Source organism: Gracilinanus agilis, chromosome 5 (genome assembly GCF_016433145.1).
Source record: "Gracilinanus agilis isolate LMUSP501 chromosome 5, AgileGrace, whole genome shotgun sequence".
NCBI classification, from domain to species: domain Eukaryota; kingdom Metazoa; phylum Chordata; class Mammalia; order Didelphimorphia; family Didelphidae; genus Gracilinanus; species Gracilinanus agilis.
Window position 1 is genome coordinate 186,123,234 of NC_058134.1, and position 20,138 is coordinate 186,143,371.

Consider the following 20,138-nt stretch of genomic DNA (forward strand, 5'->3'; position numbering starts at 1 on the left):
CCTAACCCCAATCAATAAACTCTCAAGATTTCCAATATAATCCAATAAAAACCCTTTTATGTGATAAAACTCTTCTTAAAGCAACTAGAAGACACAGTGGATAAAGCATCAAGTCTAGAGTGAGGAAGCCCCATCTTCCTGAGCTGAAATCTGACCTCAGATACTTATTAGTTGTATGACTCTGGGCAAGTCATTTAAGCCTAATTGCCTCAGTTTCCTCATCTGTAAAATGAGCTGAAGAAGGAAATGGTAGACCAGTTGAAATGGAACATGTCTTACAACAATATACAAACACCCAGAAATTCGAATTAGTGGAAACTTTTTTGATATTATAATTAAAATTATAATTAATACTGGCCAGGGCGTCTCCTAATGAGAATCGCCCCGAACAAAGGGTAGGTGTAGATTTTATAGAAGTACAGATGGACAGGAAATGTGCCAAAGGAAGGGATGGTAGATACATGTGTATTTCCTTATAGGGTTTTGCAGACCCAATCAAGCAATGATTTACAGAAGCAGATGTTTGTGCTTTTAGCTTTAGTGCAGGATGAGGTACCTTTCATTGTTATCAGGGTATTCATTTCCTGATGCCATAAATTGGACCATTGGCTAAAAATGGGTTTGAGCTTTCACCATTCCCTGGGGAAACTGCAATCCTGGGGATATAGGTTTTTCTTGTCTACTTCCCTGGAGACTTCCTGGGCAGCCCTGGGATTATGGGTTTTTGTCTACTTCACAGTCCAGTATCTTTGCTAAGAAAACTCCAAATGGGATCATAAAGAATTAGACACAGCTGAAAAATGGCCGAACCACAAAACTCTTCACAACCAGCCTCTTCTCTTTCTTCAAGTCTTCTTACACATTATTCTCTTCTACCTACTTAATGGTTCAGTCATACTGACCTACCTGCTGTCCCTAAATATATGCCACTTCATCTCTCATTCCTCTGTCTTTGCACCAGTTGTCTTCCATGCCTGGAATTCTCTTCCTTTTTATAGCTGCCTCTTAAACTCCAGTTTGTTTAAAGATTCAGTTCAAATCTCACCCTTAACAGAAGGCCTTTCCTATTCCCCCAGTTGCTAATGCCTTTCGCTCTAAGATTATCTTTTTTTAAATTACATTTTATTTTTATTGTGCACTAAACAAACATCAAATAAGATGGGCATTTGCATATCCATAAAAGAATAGAAAAAGAAGATTGTTCATGAAATTCTAAATCTCTATTATATACACTCTGCTTTTCTTTGTAAGTATTTAATTTCGAACTGTAGCTTTCAATGCTTCTTACTTATCTGTACTTCTTTCTGGCCCTCCAGAATTCTATTTTCTGCATGCATCTACTCTGTAGGTATCTTATATACACCAAATCTGTCCCCCCCATCAGAATAGAACCTTCTTGAGGGCAGGGAGCCCTCTTTTCACTTTTTCTTTGCATCTCCAGCACTTAAGCAAAGTGCCTGGCTCAATATAAGCATTTAGTAAATCGTTTTTGAATGATTCCAAGTTGTGCCCTGCCTGATAACTGACTATTCACCTCCATGCAATGGGAGTTACTGGTAAGATGCATGACCCAGACTTCTAAATGATGATCTTTTAATGTGTCCACTTCACTGAAGTTCATGGTACTCTGAACACAAAATTTTTGTCCAGTGTTGTTCATTCTTTTCTAAGAGGACCAGTGACATTGCAGAGTGATGTCAACATGCTTTGAGTTTTATTTAAGTGAGGCAAATTTGAATAAAGTAATTAACTTCATTCTCTCTTCCAGAGCCTCCAAAGTTCAGTGGTAAAACAAAAGTCAAAACAACTGTCAACGGCCTTAGGACAGGGGTCGGCAACCTTTTTGGCCGTGAGAGCCATAAACGCCACATTTTTTAAAATGTAATTTCATGAGAGCCGTTCAGTGCTCACAGTGCGGCTCCTGTAACAGTGCCTGAAAAAAAATGGACTTTATGGCTCCTGCAGAAAGAGCCATACGTTGCTGACCCCTGCCCTAGGATATAGGGAATGACCTTTGCCCAGTAAGTAAAGAGTGGACATCCTGAGGAGGGAATTGAGTCATATCAATCTTGATATTCTTGTGATAAGTGAAATCAGAATAAAGAAGGAAAGTTCTGATAAATAGAAGAGAAGTGAATAGAGGACTTGGTTTTTATTGTGTATCCAAAGAAAAGATCCATTTCATAGGTTATTTTAAAATCACTTTTTGCAGTGCTTCTGATTAGTATTGCAAAAAGACCATGGTGAAAATAATTGTAGCTTATGCCCCAACATCTGTTGCTGAGGATGAAAGGCAGAAAAATTCTATGAAGAATTTGATTAGACTATCTATATTAAATGAATACATCTTAATATTTGATGACTTTGATTCAAATGTAAGAATAAGCAAGAACAGCAAGAAATATTTTGGAAAATGCAGTTCAGGATAAGGCTGAAGAGTAAAAGTAACCAAGGATTTAGAAACTACCAAGAAGCGTATGGTCTATATGTCATGAGTACTTTTTTTGAAAAAAGAATTAGAAGCACCAAACCGAGTGAACATCTAATTTAAAAAGTGAATTTAAAAAGTGAATCCTATTGTCTATTGGTTATATTTTATATTTTAAAATAAAGAAAATGACTCACTCACACACGAGTCATTCCTGAAATAGATGTCTATGGTCAGTAAAATTATAATATTTTCATAAGAAAATAATTAATACAAGAGGAGAATAAAGAATGAAATCAGGGAAAGGATTTGGTGTGCAATTAGCTAGAACTTAACCTATTTACACAAGTTATTGAAGAAGACCCTGAGAATGTTTCCTAGCTCAGTGGCCCTATGCAAGTTTTTTTACTTCTTTGTCTCAGTATTCTCAACTATAAAATGGGGATAATAATATCACCAACCTTTTAGGATTGTTGTGAAGATCAAATGAGGTGAGGTTTATAATGCACTTAACATAGTACCTGATATGTAGTAAGTACTATTATCATTATTATTGTCATCATTTCACTGCTTTTCATTCAGCAGTCATATAGGAAATCTCAAAATAATTTCTAGAACATGCAACCCTACACTCATGGTTCATTAAATTCATTTCCACAAATATATAAATTGTGCCCATTATATTCAGAGCACTGAGAGAGTGTGGTATAAGTGGTCAGTGTGCATGGTGCCTCACTGATAAAATCCCATGGTGCTCTTTTATCTCTGGAATCAAATACAAGATGTCCCCAAAATCTTAGTGCAGTCTGCATATAGATGAGAGGAGTCATGTAGGTATCATAACCAGTAGCTATTGTTGTGGAATAGGGTCTGGCTGAAAAGGAATTTCCCTTTCTTCTGATAACAGAATAGAGGGACTCCAACAAGGTCATGCCAATCTCTTCCTCCCACCGGCACTCTGGGGAGAAACTCTCTCAATTCTTCCTTTCCAAAGTCTAAGCTCTTCCCCCTTTATCTGGAATTCACTCCTTCCTCACCTTTACCTCTTCAGTACTCCAGTTTCCTTCAAAACTCAGTTCTAGGGGGCAGCTGAGTGTCTCAGTGGAATGAGAGCCAGGTCTAGAGATGTGAAGTCCTGGGTTCAAATCTGACCTCAGACATTTCCCAGCTGTATGACCCTGGGCAAGTCACTTAACCCCCCATTGCCTAGCCCTTACCGCTCTTCTGCCTTGGAGCCAATACACAGTATTGATTCTAAGACAGAAGGTAAGAGTTTTGGAAAAAACTCAGTTCAAGTGCCACCTCCTCCATTAGAGCTTTCCTTATCATTTCAGCCACTAGTGTCTCCCACATTCCCCAATTATCCTGTATTTACCTTGTATTTGCTTTTTCTTTTCTTTTATCTGCTAAAATGTGAGGACACTATATTGTTACCTCTAAAGAGAATGTAAGCTTCTTGAGAGCAGAGCCTATATCGTTTTTTTAAAGGGTATCTATTTTGTGTCTAAATTGTATCCAAAATTCTAGAACAATGCTTGGCTCATAGTAAGTACTTAATAATTGTTTATTAAAAGATCAATAAAGATTAAGTGAGACACGTTACTGTCCAAAATTTCACACAATCCTCATACAAGTAGAAAAGTTATTCCACGTCTCTAACGGAGAGGAAGAAACAACTGAAACGTGCATTCTTAAAAAGTCAAATGATTGACTATGTTAGACATTTGGCTCATAACATTGTTTCCAAATAGGTTAAGTAAAATAGCGAAAGGAATCTTTTCCAAAGGTTTAGGAATTATTTCCTTTTCACTGGCCCAAGCAATCTTAGATAATTTCATTCAATGGCCTACTTTACAACAGAACCAAAATTCTGATCTAGAAGCAACTACTCTTTTTAAATCATTAATACCATTCTAAAATCAAGTCAATACTTGACCAAATGCCACTGTAATTTCCTCCAAATCAAGGGAACATGCTGAGTAAGGAGACAGCTAGTCACTCTCCCCTGAACTGAAGTAACTTGCTGAGTCAACACAATGACAGTTACAATCCGGGAAGCCAGAATAAAAAGAAATAGGAATAACAAACATTCTACCTACCAGCCAAGAGAGGCAAAAGAGAAAGGCTCACTCTGAAGAATAAGTTATCCTGCAAACGGAGTGTCATCCTATAGGTTTGGGGGGAAATGGACATGTATTAGGGGATGGGAAATATTTTAAAGTATTACTGATGAAAAAACAAAAATCGCTGCTAAGTAGAAGTTCTGAAGTGAAATACAGGTGTCAGGAGAATCTAAAAAGAAGAGGAAACTGAGGCAAACAGGGTTAAGTGACTTGCGGCACAAAGACACATAGCTAACAAGTTTCTGAGGTTGGATTTGAACTCAGGAAAATGTCTTCCTTATTCCAGGCCCAACACTCTATTCACTGTGCCACTTAGCTGTCTCTGAAATATATTTATTTGATCAAATGAAAGGGCTAAACAATGATGAAGAGTTTATAGTTCAAAGGGGAGAGAAGAAGAAAGTATCTCTTCAAAATCCTAATATTTTCAGGAAATAAATAAAATAAGCAATGTCTGGAGCTGGCTTTGTTCTGCTATGATTGTCTTAAGAAAGGAAAGAAAATTTCCCATTAGATTATAGTACTCTGGATTACTCCTTCATGGCCTCAGGAATCTCATTATCTTGTAAGATAAGGTCTGCCTCATCCATAGCCTCTGTCCTTGGGACTCTCTGATTGGAGCAGGGAGCAGAGTTCCTCCCAGAATCTCCATTTAAGGATGGTGTCCAACCCAATCATCTCTTCATTCCCTACCTTTTGTTCTCCTTCCTGTGCCAAACACCTTGTCTTTGCCTACCTCTATTAGACTGCAAACTCCTGGAGGGCAGGAACTATCTTTTATTTATATCACCAGCTTAGCACAGTGTCTGACATATAGGAGGCAGAATGCTTACTGGCTGAAAAAGAATGCAATTGGAAAAAAGTGAGTAAGAAGGGGTGAAACTTGCAATTTCTTACAAATGAGAGGCATAAGAAGAATATACAAACATGGAAGAAGTAGAAGAAGGAATGGGCATGCCATGAGTCTCACACAATAGAACTGGTCAAAGGAGTGTTAAATACACACATACACAAAGAGCTTGGTGTAGAAATATATAACACTCAGCAGGTGGAGACAGCAAGAGGGAAGAAGCATATTTTAGACAAGCTTAAGTAGGGAAGGAATAGTCACAAACAAAACAAACTTCAGTTTCAGAAGGTATATTTTAAGTAGGAGACTGAAAGAAAAGAAATCAAAATTAAGAACCAGTCATGAGGATTCCAGGCAAGGGAAAAGAGGGGCTGTGGCATAGAAGAAATTTGCTTCAAATTATAGATCATTAACCCTTTGATGAAGCATTATTACTTCTAGATCTGTATCCAAAGAGGTCAATGAAAAAGGAAAAGATCTTATATGTGCAAAAATATTTATAACAGCTCTTTTTTGTGATGGCAAAGAATTGGAACGTGAAAGGACACCCATCAACTGGGGAATGGCTGAACAAATTTTGCTATACAATGGGGAGCAGAATGGTTTCAGAAATATTTGAAAAGACTTATATGAACATCCAAAGTGAAGTGAGAAGAATCAGGAAAACATTCTACACAGTGACAGTAATAGTATATAGCTTATTAGCAGTGATTCCCAACAACACAATGATTCAAGAGAGTTCCAAAGAACTTATGATGAAAAATGCTATCCACCTCCAAGATAAATAATGGATGAAGTCTGACTATAGATCAAACCATAGTTTTTGCCCTTCTTTATTTTTCTTAATATATATGTATATGCATATACATATATATGTACCAAATGTTATAATTTTTAAGTACTTACAACTTGAAAAAGTTGACAAAATTATGGAGATAAATGTACCACTTTCAGACATAGTCAAATGTAATAAAGTGATTAGCAAGAAATAAATTAAGAAATATACACAATTTTTTAAAAAAGCTAAATATGCTAAATCTTTGACAATTTCTACATAGGAATGCATGGAAATATGCATATCTCAGTTAGGCATGACACCTTTACAAAAATTATCCAGGTGCTAGATTTTGAAAGAGATGCCCTCAAAGGAATATTTACAGAAATTTTAAGTCTCTGAAAACATTGTTCAATAAGAGATAAAGACCATCAATAAATTGGGTATGCAACAAAAAAATAAAAATACTCCCTCTAAATTCTGAAAACAAAATAGAGCAACCACCCCTTAAATTTTTAAGCCTAACTATAATCTGTTTTAAAAGGTAAAGTAAAATAAGTTGTAATTTGATCTTACTAAAAAATAAAATGGATAACTAAGATATGAAAGGAACTAATTCAAATGTATCATTAGTGAATAGTCAAAGAAACAGATTTTTTGAGAGGAAGAAATCAGAGCTATCATTATCCACAAAAAATGTTCAATAAGAGCATAATAATTAGAGGAATATAAATTAATGTAACTTTGTGGTACTACTTTATACCTATAAGACTGTGAAAGTTGGCCAAAAAAGGAAAAATTTTAAATGCTGAAAGGGCTATAGAAAAAGAAAAAAAAAGTTACTTCAATGCATTGTCAGAAAATATGTGAAACAATCCATCCATTTGGGAAAACATTGAAGTATTCCCAAAAAGCTATTAAACTGGAAAATCACTGTGCCAAAAAAAATGACAAAAAGGTTGCATTCAGAAAAACTGGGAAGACTTGTATGAAGTAATAAAAAGTGAGGCAAGCAGAACAAGGAAAAGAATATATATGAATATAACATCATAAAGGAAAATAATTGTAAAAGAATCAAGAATTATGATTAGTATAATAACTAATGTTCCCCCACCTACTGATGTAGGGGTAATAGACTAGAGGTAAGGATAAGATATATTTTCTACACAGCCAATATGTGGATTTGTCTTGTTTGAATATGCTCATTTTTTCATATGTGAGGGTGTTATTTTTTAATGATAGAGAATTTAGAAAAAGGTAGAGAGGGATTAGTGATAGTGATAATGCTCCCACCACCACCCCCCCAAAAAAAGAAAAGAAAAAATAGAATATCATTGAAGTAATTTTAGTGCTAAAAAACAGAAAGAAGTTCTGAAGGGAGATACAGACAAGTAGAGCATATTTTAATTAATTTGTTGAAATTTTTATCCCTTTAAAAATATGATATACCTAATTTGGATTCATGGTTTCACATATAATATTTTTCTATTCTTTTTTATAGAAATGTTCATTGTCAAATTATGAATAAAGAATAAAAATTTAAAAATAAAACAAATCATAAACATCAACACTAAGTCCTCCTTTTGTTCAGTTTTTGGAGTTACAGTTTGAAGCTCATGGCCCAAAGTAGCTCTAACTCACACAGACTCAAATTCTTCTCTTAGAGAAATTACACTAATCAGTACTCTTTATGGTTCATTTTTGCTTTACTATGAGTCTTTCAGGAAACTCAGAATATAGTTCATTTCTGGAGCTTAATGGTGGAAAATGCCAAATTGGCTAGTTATGGAGCATAGAATAAGTTTATTATACATAGCAAAACAAAATATAGTAGGCATTTGTACTAAGCCCACAGTCAAAACTTTCTTCATGATAAGCAGGTCCCCCTTTTCCTTAGGGATAGTTGCTTCTTACTTAACTCCTGCTTCTTTAGAGTAAACCTCCAGTGCATTGCCCCATGTGGAAAAAAAAAACAGAACTATCAGAGTGTGGTCAAAAACTGTCTACCCCATAAACCTACATCCTCCTGCAATTTATTCATTCGCTTTAGATTTAAACCCCTACTCTAAGGTTGAAGTTTTCCCATATTCCTGCCCCAGTAGGAAAAGAATTCAGAAACTCAAGAGATTTGATTCTCTTCCTATAGCCATAGGATTTATCAGACTCATAATAACAGTAAAGATCAAGGTCAGCTTGCTCCTCCCTATCACATTTTTGTGCCTAATTATTCTTCACTTGTGTCTTGTAGCTCATTTTTTGAATCTAGAATTCCTTAATTTGGTCTAGGATCTCCTCTTCTTCTTGTAGGATGTCACTGTGATGCTGTCACCCTGTCTTGGCATCTGATGCTTCTTTTTTTTTCTTTTAAAAAAATTTTAAGCCCTTACCTTCCCCCTTATAATCAATACTATGTATTGGTTCCAAGGCAGAAGAGTGGTAAGGACTAGGCAATACGGATTAAGTGACTTACCCAGTTTCACACAGCTGGGAAGTGTCTGAAGCCAGATTTGAACCTAGGATCTTCCATCTCTAGATCTGGCTCTCAATCCACTGAGCCACTCAGTTGCTCCTGATCTGATACCTTCTTACCTCTATCACTGCCATCAGCTTCTCCTTCCTCAAGAAAGTCTTATGGGTAGATTATAACAAGATAGCCTCTTGCCTAATTAATGCTGCCAGCCCCTTTGTTAGGACCATAGTCCTATTCACTATGGTTGACTGATGACCTCCAATGTGGTTATGAAGAAGTTCTGAATTACAACAAACCCAACATCTATGCCTGGCTAGGTTAAAGTGATTAACTTCTATTCGCATCTTCTCTACCTCAGGGCTCAGTCAGTTTATTCATGTTATCAACATGTCAGGGCAAGCAAATCACCTTGCAGCAATGAAATATCATAGTACTATAGGAAATTATGATAGGAATGGTATGCAGAAACTTGAGAAGACTGCATGAACTGATGCATAGTGAAGTGAGTAGAGCAGACAATTATTTATTCAGTAAGCAACATTGTAAAGACAAACAACTTTGAAAGACTTAAACACTTTGATCAATAAGATGACCAACCACTATTCCTGTTACCCACCTCCTGGATTTGTTTTGCTTGTTTATGCATATTTGTTACAAGTTTTATTATTAACTATATTGACATTTTGGATGAGAGAAATAAATGGTTGCTAATTTTTTTAAGGTGAGGAAATCCTCATATCTCAGAGAAGCTTCAGGAAAGTATTAGAAATACTAGACAGTAAAAGGGCAAAGTTGGTAGTGATTATCATTGAGAATTAATGATTAAGGCTCAAATTCACATTGCATTTATTTTTCATTGTATCTCTGATTTGCTTCAGAACATTTGAGATTTTCTTGGAATGCTAACATATCTTAGTTTGGGAAATAAAAAACAAATTAGCTAGAATAAAGAAAAAACTAGCTCATTATAAATATCTTTTCATCAAGCATCTCTTATAAAAACCTGACAACGAAAGTATATGACCAAGTGGCTACGTAATATGAAAGAATAGTATTCAAAAGAAATAGAAACTTCCAAAAATCTAAGAAAAAAGTTCCAGAAATGTTAAAAAGATAAATTAAAATTAAAACAACTTAGAGGTTTAACTTCTATCAAGTTAGAAAAATAATAAAAGTATGAGAAGTTGTAATACATTATTGGTAGGGATATAATTTAGTCTAACCATTATAGAAAATAATTTGTAATTTTCAAGAAAAGTTACTCACATTTATACCCCATAACCTAAAAATCTTGATACTGGATAAATACTCAAGGATATAAGGGAAAAAAGGGAAGTCCCTTTGTTATACATAACAAAATATTCATAGCACTCTTCTTCATATTAAAAAAAAACTTTTTACAGCAAGAACTCATTGATTGTGGAATTCAAGCTTCTGTTTAAACATCTGAAAAGTAAATGTTGTGGTGAATCAACAAAGATTTTTTTCATCCAAAATCTAAGTGAGAATTCTATCATTCTCTAAGCAGGGCCAAAATGATATCATAAATTGGGAGGAAAGCTTTAAAAAAAGAGGTGAGAAAAATCAAAGTGAAACTTAAATTAGGAAATTATAATAGCGATGTGATTGAACTTAGCTGATCAATAACCAATAATCATTTTTCCTTGGCAAATGACCAAAATGGGGGGAGAATTTCTAGGTGGAACTTCATCTAAAAATCAAATATGTAAACACTAGATGATATCCAAAGAAAAATGAGAAATTGGGAAAATCAGAATCTGTGATCTCATAAACCAGCAGGACTATGCCACAGGGTAGATTTAAGAGGAAAGATGGGGTGGGGTTTATATAATATGTGCCAGTCACTGTGCTAAATATTTTACATAGATTTCATTTAATCCCCACAACAACATTAGGAGGCAGGTTTTATTATTCTCTTCTTTATACAATTGACAAAACTGAGACAGAGAGTGATTTATCCAAAGTCATGTAGCTAATAAGTATCTGAGGCTACTTTTTCACTCAAATCTTCCTGACTTGAGGCCCAGTTCTCTATCCACCAGGCTACCTCGCTGCCTTCAAATGATAAAAGAAGTATTGGACTTTAGTTTACTGAATTTCTCTTTTCCTCAAGCTAACTACTAACTACTCTGTGGGAGTCACTTTGAATGACTTCAGGGCAACCTAATTACCTGAAAACATTTATGAACACCTAAAGGTGTCTTACTTCTTCTCAGGAAATATCTTAAGCAACTAAGACAATCTAATTCATTAAATGGATTTTTCTCTTCTATGTTTGTGTCTAAAAGATGAAACAAGCAGAATAAAAATCTGAGGTCAGAGGCCATATCCAAGAATAGAACCATATTAACTTCACTACCAATTTAGCTTGACATTATAACAGAGCCAGCTCCAAATCTACTCCTAGAAAAAGTTTTCAATAGATTAGCTATAGTCACACACTAAGTAAGTAATGAGTGCCTTAATCATTTGGCAATACTTCTTGATGGCACTGTAAGCCTGGCTCAGGGCCTGACTACTTGTGGCCATTAATAATCCTTTAGTAATTTCATTGAGAAGAGAGCTATTGATCCTGGCACCCCAAGAAAACTTTAACTTGTGAATTTGCCACTTACTCATCTCAAATTCTTTCGGAATGTGTAATTTTCCACAAGCAAAAAAAAATCAAATGTCTAGGATGTTTCTGAAACAGAAGAGTCTCTTTCCCTAAAGGTTCTGAGGAAAATGGTAGGCAACAATCTTTCTGAGTGGTGTTGAATATAAATGGGATAGAGTAGATTATTTCTCAAGGTTTCTAATAGTTTTATCCAATTCAATTCAGCAACATTGTTAATGCATCTTCCTGAGGCACCATGTTAGGTAGCAGGGATATAAATCTTTAAAAGACGGTTTCTGATCTCAGAGAGCTTACAAGCTAATAAGGGAGATAAGACAGGAACTATGTGAGGAGTACAACAATTTGTTTGCTGGGGGAAAGTAAGACAACTATTCAACAAAGGCTCCATTCAATTCCTTTCTTTGGATGTTCTCCTGAAATGGCGTCCCTCCTGGACCACAATTTTTCACTGTCAATGGAGAAACAAAATTTTAAAAATTCTTCCGTAATTCTTGTAGTACATAGAACAAGCTGTATTCCCCCCACAAAATCCCCTGCAATACATAGGGTGATCTACCTGGAGGTCAGAACAAAAAAAAAATGTTCTCTACTTCACTGCAACACATAGGGCACTCCAAAATTTTTATAAAAGGTTCCCTGACAATGCATGAGGCAATACAAGTGCAGTTCTGAATGTGCCCAATGATAGGACAAGAAACCAGCTGAAAAAGAAAGAAAATAAAATTATAATGAGCGCCAAACACATACAGGGCTCCCAAAAGTGATTCAGCTTTTGAGACTGATTGGAATCATTCCTTCAGATCCCAAATGAACCTCAACTTGTAACAATGGTCAAAGTTAGGATCCATCTTGGATGGCCCCACACTCAAACTCAAGGAGCCACTGCTTGCCATTTTCTGAGAGCAAGGGGAGAGCTCCTTCCAATTTTTTTTTTCTTTTACTCATACTGTGAAGGAACTCTAATCCTCTCTTACGATAATTTCTCACTTATAAAAATATGTCATTTCTCTCATTCTTTAAGGATTAAGGAATGTTGCCTCTGTTTTTTCAGGAGTCCCATGGTTCCAAGGGGCTTGTGTAGATAGGCTTTAAGGACTTTATCTCTGCTGGAAAATACTTATCTCTAAGGAACTGCTACTAGTAGATATAATTTTTTTCAGCTTTTTGTTTTGTTGCTAGCATATGGTTATGCAGAGTACATTTTAATATTCAAATACTAAGATGGATTTGTGATATCATTAATTTGTATGTTGCCTCTAGTGATGCCGATCACAATCTATCTATGCTTTCCCAACCAATACTACTAATCCATGGATTGCCAAAAGTCCACCATAGCAGGTATAAGCACCCTGCTTTCACCTACTATCAACCATTCCAGTGACCTCTGTGTGATATTGATTTTCAGCTGTTCAGATCAGGTTGAATTCTCTATTTTGCAGTCATACAACTCTGGTAGAATTCTGTTATTAAAAAGGTAGATGCACTTTTGTTTCAAGGAGAAGCTTAAGATTATTAAATTAGCTTTACAGTTGCCTGGAAACAATTCAAACTGACCTCCTCATGTTGAATTCTTGGCCTAAATCACTGTCCATTATTCTTTCAGGCCCATCTATATACTGATTGATAAGTTGATTAGGATGTTCATCCAAATGCATATCATAATTTGAATAATAAGTAATCCTTCAGCTACTTGGCCTTTCCTGTATGAGAAAGTCAAGCTGAAATCTTCTGAGTGAGATAGATCTCTTTAAGGAGGTTCTGAAATGTTCTGGATCAAGATGCAACCAATACATTATTACCCACAAACAAGAAAATCTAGTGGACCTCACTATTCACAAGAAATCCCTCTTTAACTTGGACTCTGCACTATATCTCTTCCATTCAATAGTAAGAACCTTTGGTGACCATACAGCTATCTCACTGTTTATCTCTTACCTGAAGTTTATAGTCAAAGGTTCATGTAAGAAAGTTATGTCTCTTGTCATAGCTTCCAATAAATCTTTTTGTTTGTTTGTTTTTTGTTTTTCTTTTCTTTTCTTTTCTTTTGTTTTTAAACCCTTACCTTCTGTCTTGGAGTCAATACTGTGTATTGGCTCCAAGGCAGAAGAGTGGTAAGGGTAGGCAATGGGGGTCAAGTGACTTGCCCAGGGTCACACAGGTGGGAAGTGTCTGAGGTCAGATTTGAACCTAGGACCTCCTGTCTCTAGGCCTGGCTCTCAATCCACTGAGCTACCCAACTGCCCCCTTCCAATAAATCTTAAATAAGTTTGACATATATCTTAATGGGAGTTTTTTTTGGAAGAGAGCTTTTAAGATAATATTTTACTTTACCAAATCAAATGCTTTATCTTGAATACTAAATGATAAGCACCGTAGAATCTTGAATTCTCTGTCTTTCAGTTAATTGTATGTGTGATGATAAAAATGAAGAGTATCACCTATGAAAGCTACATATTCCCTATTAATGTTTACATTATGGATGTTCTCAATGGGTAAGTAGGTAAGTCACAAAGATTTCAAAAAGAGAGGCAGAGCCAAGATGGTGAAGAACGTACACAGACCCACCTGAGCTCTAAGTATGATATAATGCCTCAAAATGAACTCTGGAGCAGCATAAACCCACAAAAAGATGGAGTGGAATAATTTTTCATCCTGAAACAACTCAGAAGGCTCATATGAAAGATCTATTGCAGCAGGGTGGACATGGAACATGAAGCAGCATACCAAGGCAGGCCCCACTGGGGCAACAGGCTTCAGGTGCAACTGAATCAGCAGCAAAGGCTTCTGGAGCTCTCAGTCACAAACAGTTAATTGGGGTTCCATTAAAAGAAGGTTACAGGGGTCCCTCTGCTGGTGTTGGATGCAAGACTCTTGTCACATTGCCCATACACACATCCAAGTCACAGTCCTGGGTAATGGTCTCAGGGTGAGGAAGAGCACTTGCACACATTAGCACCTGCAGTCACAGGGTAATAGAGGATCTTGTTCACAGTTCCAAGAGGTAAAAGAGTGCCTGGGGTCATTGAAAAAATGGAGCAGACTGGAAAAATATTAAGTACACCTTTCCCTACATCATCCCATCTTAGAAGAACTGAAAGCATAGAGATCCCCAGAGCTAGTTCTGAAGTCAGTAGTGTGAAAAACATGAAATTTGGAACAGTGCTCCTTTTACCACAGTTATAGAAACCAACTTTAACAGTTTTTGAAAGAAAAAGGCTAGAAAGTGAGCAAACAAACAAACAACAAAAAAAGAAACAACATAGAAAGTTATTTTGGTGACAGAGAAGACCAAAACACAAACTCAGAAGAAGACAACAAAGTCAATATTGCTACATCTAAAACCTCCAAGAAAAATATGGATTGCTCTCAAGCCCAAAAACAATTAATGGAAGAACTTAAAAAGGATTTTTAAAATCAAGAAGAAAGATAGGAGGAAAATTACAAAAAGAAATGAGTGAAATAGTGATACCTAATTTAAAAATCATGAAGAAAGAATAAACAATTTGGTAAAGGCAGTACAATAAATACTGAAGAAATTAATGCCTTAAAAATAGATTAAGTCAGTTGGTAAAAGAGGGAAAAAATTTAAAAGAAGGGAATGAGTTTTTAAAAAGCAGAATTGGCCAACTGGGAAAAAATATATAAAAATTCACTGAAAAAAATGTCTTAAAAGGTAGAATTGGCCATATGGAAAAAGATGTACAAAAATTCATAATAAAGGAACTGTTTACAAAGTAGAATTGGCCAAATAGAAAATGAGGTACAAAAACTCACTCAGGAAAATCACAACTGCAGCAAAGCACCAGCACCAGAAGTACTTGGAGAACTTACGGCCAGAAGTCCTCCCAGACAAGACCATTTGTCTACCTTTTATATTCCAGATGAAAATATGTATTGCCAGGAGTCTCAAGCTAGTTTACATGATCTAATCTGTTTTGGGAGAAAACAAACAGAAGAGCAGGCAATGCTTTGGGGACCATGGGCAACAAGAAATGAAGAGTCAGAGGACAGGTAGCTGGGCTGTTCCTGCCAGGATTCAAGGCCACTGGGCAGCCAGTGTTCAGGGCCAAAGGCCATCCTCAACAAGACCTCAGGCAGACCTGGATGAAAATGGAGTCACCTCTGCTGGAAAAACAGCTTTTATCTGAAGAACCAAAATAAGAGGTGATGTGTCAGTTCCCAGAGCTACAAATGATTGAAAAAGAAGGTGTCAATGAAATCAGCTTATGACCCACAAGCATCTCTCAGATACATTTGTTTCCCATTTTCATTGAATCAGAAGAAGCAGAGCAAATATCTGAACAACTGTGCCAAGATATTCCTTGGAAGCAGATGACTTAGTATCCAAGAGGATACAAGTTTTCTGAAGCCAAGATTGACAGTGTGGAGAACTCCTTTATACTTATTCCAGAATTATAATGGAGTCAAATTCTCAATTACATCCTGTGCTGGGCATGCTGAAAAAGTGTATTGAAGAAAATATTGGCCATATCTTCAACTCATTGCTCTTCAATCTTTACTGAAACACAAAGGACAGAGTTGAATGGCACAGCAATGATGAGCTATCACTGGAAAGATGCTCTATCACTACTGCCATCAGCTTGGAGGCTATACACATCTTTGAAATGAGGAAGAAGCCTTTCCTAGAAGAGAAAGGGTACTATATACATATATATGGAAAAAATAAAGATATCTTTGGATCATGAGACCTTGTTGATGATAGAGGGGGAGACATAAGCTGGCAGCACCAGGTGTCAAAGGTACCATTGTAAGGAAATAAGAGTGACCCTGACATTTAGGACTGTTTTTCCTGAGCCCATTTGGATGGATTCAAGAGTGACCTAAGAACCTTATGAGAGAAGCTGTCCTTGGAATGATTCTATCCTTTGGCATTAAGCATTCCAAAGTGGATGATGGCACAGACATTCAGGTGTCTCTAATGATCCATGGGAGATTAGAGTCTAATTCTTGCCTTGACAGAGAATCCTATTAAATAGTAGCATGCTTGGCATATGTTTATTGTGAGAACATTGTTCCATAAACAGATCACAGAATTGTGCATTTTTTATGCAAATTAAAATTTAGTGTAGTGGTTCCTCAAAAAAAAATCACTCCTTAAAAATTACAATTAGGCAAATGGAAGCTAATTACTCCATGAGACATCAAGAAACAATCAAATAAAATAAAAAAAGAATGAAAAAAATAGGAAAAAATGTGAAATTTCTCATGGGAAAAACAACTAACCTGGAAAATAGATCCAGGCAAAATGATCTAAGAATCATTGGACCTTCTGAAAGCCATGATAAAAAAAAGAGTTTAACCATCACCTTTCAAGAAATTATCAAGGAAAACTGGTTTGATACTCTAGAAATAGAGGATCAAATAGAAATGGAAAGAATCTACCAATCACATACTGAAAAAGATACCAAAAGGACAATTCACTGGAATATTATGGCCAAATTCCAGAACTCTCAGGTCAAGGAGAAATTATTAAAAGCAGTCAAAAAGAAAAAATTCATATATTATGGGACCATAATCAGAATAACACAATTTTAGCTGTTTCTACATTAAATGATCAGAGGGCCTGGAAGAGGACATTCTAGAGAGCAAAGGAGCTAGGATTTCAACAAAGGATCATTTACCCAGAAAAACTACGTGTAATCCTTATGGGACCAAATGGGTATTCAATAAAAGAGACGACTTTCAAACATTCCTTCATGAAAAGATAAGAGCTAAATGGAAAATTTGACTCTTAAATACAAGACTCAAGAAAAACATAAAAAGTGAGCAGGAAAGAGAAATCAAAAGATATTCAATAAGGTTAAACTGTGTACATACCTACATGGAGAGATGATTCTTGTAATGCCAAAGAATTTTATCACTATAAGGGCAGTGAGAAAGAGTATACATAGACAGAGGGCAAGGATGTATAATTGAATGTGATGGGGTGATATAAAAAATAAAATCAAATGAAAACATGAGAAAGAGGAATGCATTGGGAGGAGGGAGAAGGGAAAAATGGAACAGGGTAAATTATTACACATATTAAAATGGCATGAAAGAGCATTTGCAGTGGAGGGGAAGATGGAGGTGGGGAGGAAAGCATATGAACTTTACTCTCATCAGAATTGGCCCAATAAGGGAAAAACATACACAACCAATTGGGTATAGAAAGTTATCTTACCCTACAGGAAAACTGGAAAGGTAGGGCATAAGAGAAGGGGGTGGAGTTGATAGAAAAGAGGGAAAACTGGGTGAGGTGGAGGGTCATAAACTAAGCAAGAATAAATAGGATGGAAAGTAATACACAAAAATCATAAGGGTGCAAAATTTTTTTAAAAAATCTCTAATAAAGAACTAATTTCCCAGATACATAGATAAATGAACCAAATACATAAGAATACAAGCCATTCCCAATTGGTAAATGGTCAAGGAATATAAACAGGCAGTTCTCAAAGTAATTTTGGCTTTCTATAGTCATGCAATAAATGCCTTAAATCTCTATTAATTAGAGAAATGCAAATTAAACAACTCTGCAGTACCACTCCACACCTATCAGATTGGAAATTATGGCAGAAAAGGAAAATGACCCTGATAAAACTTGGAGGGGATATGAAAAAGCTGGGATACAAGTGCATTGTTGGGGGTGTTGTGAACTGATTCAGTCATTCAAGAGAACAATTTGGACCAGTGCCTAAAGAGCTATGAAATAGTACATACTCTTAGACCCAGTAATATAATTTCTAGGTTTGTATCCCAAAGACATAAAAAAGGGGGAAGCACCTATACATGTGCATAAATATTGACAGCAGCTTTTTTAGGGGGGCAAATATTTGAAATATGAGGGGATGCCTATCAATTGAGGAATGGCTGAGAAAGTTAAAAATATAATTGTAATGGAATGCTATTGTTCTGTAAGAAATGACAAGCAGAAGGAGCTCAGAAAAAAACTGGAATGAAAACAAACTGAAACAGTGAAATAAGCAGAACCAGAATAACATTGTACAGCGAAAGAAATACTTTATAATGAACAACTGTGAATAATGTCTATCTTCATCAATATAATGATCTAAAAACTATCCCAAAGAACTCATAATAAAAAAATTGCCATCTACTTCCAAAGAAAAAGAACTGAATCTGAATCTAGCACAAAGCAAACTTTTTCATTTTCTTATATTTTTCTTACCTTTTTTGTTTGAATTTCCTTCCTCCACAAAAGGATTATTATGGAAAGAATATTTTACATTGCTGCACTTGTAATATGTAATATGCCATCTCAGCTGGGTTGGGAGAAAGGGAAAGAATTTGAAACTCAAAATTCTCTTTTAAATGTTAGAAATTGTTTTACATGTAATTAGGGAAAAATAAGATCAAATTAAAAAAAAGAAATGCGACAAAACAAAGATTTCAAATAGTTGGGAATAAAAGGGAAAGAGATTTCTATATTCTCTAATGTTCCCATTCAGATGTTTCAAGTCTTTCTAACATAACTTCTCCAACAGTTTGCCCAATTCTACATTTTCATTTTCGTTTGTCTTTTTGTTAGGTTTGTCTAACTCTGAGGGAAGAACATTAAATCCTCCTAAAATTATGTTATTTTCAATTCAGCTAACTTTTCATTCATAAATTTAGATGCTATGTAAGTTGTTGCATGAATCATTAGAAATGATATTGCATTTTCTATGATATTCATTATATAAAATAGTTTATCTGGCACCAGCATCTTTTGTCTCTTTATCCTGTTCCCCTTCTTTTTCTTCAAACTATTGGGCAGAATGAGTATCTAATGATTCTGGGGAGGTGAGAAGAACGTCATTTTGCGTCACTTCCATTGAGAAACTGGCTGAGAACTTCAGCAGCCACAATGCCAAAAAGATTCCTTGTACCAACTGTGACCAATGCATGGCATGTGTTGGTATATGGAGACAATGAAATAAAATCACTATTAAAATTGTCAGATATTATTTCATGGGATTTTTACCTTGTGCAGTATTTATCTTCTTATTTTGTAGATTCAGTTGCAGTTGTTCTATAACTGTTATGTAATTTCTTTTCCTGAGATTTTCAAGTTAAAGAAATTTGCAGAAAACAACTATTCCACCATCTTGCTAATCATGTATAATCACAGTGCTTTTTAAATGAGTTTGCATTTTACACCAGTGTTGTCCTTGGCTATGACATCTCTCATCTTGGCTAAATAATTGTGCAACTGTTGTATATTATTTAAATTTTCACAGGAATGGTCATAAATCAAGGTCAAAACATTGATCTTTATTTCCACTTCCAAGATATATGCATCATTATCTCATTTGAATAGGTCAGGTTGAAAGTGTTGGAAATTGTACAGTCTTCTCATCGTTAGCCTGTCTTCTAATTTTATATTGATTTTGGTAATAGAATGACTACACACAGATGGATGACTTTGATACAATTTCTACATCAGGAACTAGTTGCTTCTTTGTGACATTATTTTATATTTATAATGTCCCTTGCTTACATCTTTCTTTGGGGAGAAAATATTTTTATAAAATTAGTTTTTCTTTAGTTATGACATAAAAGTGCCTCTGGAATCTCCAACCCATGAGAGCAAAGGACAAGCTCTGGCTGGTCCTGTCCAGCCAGAAAATTTTCAACCGTAGACCTCAAAATAAAGATTATCTATCATCTACATAATATCCTATCTAAGTTTGGAGAGGATCATCATCAAGGGGTTGGCCACAAAATAATATTTGTCGTGATGACTGCTGAGGCATGGAGGGGGTTAAGACTGGAAACAATGGATGGAATATCAATACTAATGAAATTAGAAATCTTTGAAGAAATTATTTCTTGACTATTTAGAATGAACCAAAGT

The 20,138-nt window shown here is 35.5% G+C and overlaps 1 pseudogene; it reads left to right on the forward strand.

Annotated features, from left to right (window-relative positions):
- The first annotated feature begins 13,708 nt into the window (after positions 1-13,708).
- On the forward strand, positions 13,709-16,129 carry LOC123250016 (annotated as a pseudogene).
- The last annotated feature ends 4,009 nt before the right edge of the window (positions 16,130-20,138 follow it).